We start from the raw sequence: 2,024 nt of genomic DNA on the forward strand, positions 1-2,024 counted from the left end.
CCATATGGTAAATTGCATTCTTTTTTGTAATTATGTCATCTTCCTTATCCTGGCGCATCTTTAGTATATCGTAATCTACATTTCCTAAACTATTATATCCATTATTTTTTAATTTTTAAATAATTTGTACAGAAAAAGACGACTGACTACAGGTTTCGTTAAAGTGTTTAATAACATGGATACATCCCTTATTACTAGTTCTGTGTAAATCCATACGTTTATTCAGAGGCATTATACTTGACTTTTGCATTTAAAACTTTAATTCAAGCCATTATATATATAAATAAAAAATAATTTTATAAAATCAAAAGTAGGTTTTCTACAGTACAATGTATATTACAGTATATTGTGGACTAATTCACTGCAGGGAAGCATGTGAAGCTTCTTTTCAGTGCACTGCAATTGGTCCCCAACTAGAACGGGCAATCAATGGAGTTGATTGAAAAATGTGCGATTTCACCGATTTCGATGAGAAAGATATGGGAGTCTAAAACATTCGTTGGTTATCAATCAATCTCAGCGTCGAGTATCCTTGCTAGTAATTTCTAAATAAATGAATAAAATTACTTTAAAATCATAAGTTCTTTCACAGTAGAAGGTTCATTAGCGCAGACTTTAGATAATTAAGCGCCAGTTCTCACAGTTCATCCAGTTTCCCTTATTTATTGTAGAGTAGAATATTTACAGGACAACAGGTAGACTAAATTAAATACATATATATATTTAAAAAAAGCTCACTCTAAAACAAATTATAAACCGAAAAAAAAATAAAATAAAATAAAAATAAAGACAAATAAAAATAGCAAATTTATAAACATGTTAATCACCTAATCATACCATACATAAATCCCCTACTCACATTTACCCCGAGGCCTCACATAGCTACACAACTTCCGGCCCTTCATTCAGCATGCTTTGAATCGACCTGTAACGCACACCATTTGAAAAGGGAAAAATTTTCCGAAATTAATAATGGAATACGTCGCATGAATACAAGTCAGACATTTTACCATACAACTGAATAAATATATATATATAAAAAAAAATAATATATATATATATATATACTTATTGATTTGTAAATTGCCACTTGTTCTCGTCTCCTCTTACCAACAGCGACTATAATTCATTCCTCGCATTGTGACAGCCTTCTAAATCTCTTTTACATTATATATATATATATATATATATATATATATATATATATATATATATACATATATATACATATATATAAGGTGAGCTTTTGTCGAACCGACATTGATATATATATATATATATATATATTTTATTGATTAATATGTGATGTGAATTTTCTAATTTTCATTACAGGCTCAACTTTTGTATCAGCATCATATCTTAAATTGATATTTTGTAATTGTAACAGACTGACCCATAAATGCTTATGTAGAACAGATATATATATATATATATATATATATATATATATATATATATATATATATATATATATATATATCAACTTTTTGTTCACTATTTGTTACCAAGTAAGATCTATTGTAGTATTGGGAATCCCAGCTTAATTGCTATATAGGTAGTTTTAGAAATAGAAAGTTATGTAAATATATTTTCATTTCTCATCAGCGAGTTGGCAGAAAAGTTAGTTTTGACAGGTATCAACCTAAAGAGAATGCACCGGAAATTAGGGGTGACATGCACTGGAAATTTGAGGTGACACGGGATTGTGGTCGTAGGTTTCCGGTTGACGACCAAATAGGCAGAGAGTGGTTTTGGGCTGAAGATGGAGCAAACGGGAGATTCGGGCTTCTCCCCGACAACCAGGGTCCAGATATAGGCTTGCCTTGAATAAACGATTGAAGCTTCAAATCCCATCTTGTGTTCATTAATTCATCTGTCTGCAGCAGTAAGTACCACTCCCAACGAGATAGAGACCAGCATCCAAGAAGGCATCATCCGCTGGCCAAGGCAAGCAGGTATGTACACATTATAAATTTGCGCATATATCTCTCGAGACCTTCCAAGGCAAGAAACGGTGTAGGGAT

Source organism: Euprymna scolopes, chromosome 26 (assembly GCF_053919585.1).
Source record: "Euprymna scolopes isolate OS-2025 chromosome 26, ASM5391958v1, whole genome shotgun sequence".
Lineage (NCBI taxonomy): Eukaryota > Metazoa > Mollusca > Cephalopoda > Sepiida > Sepiolidae > Euprymna > Euprymna scolopes.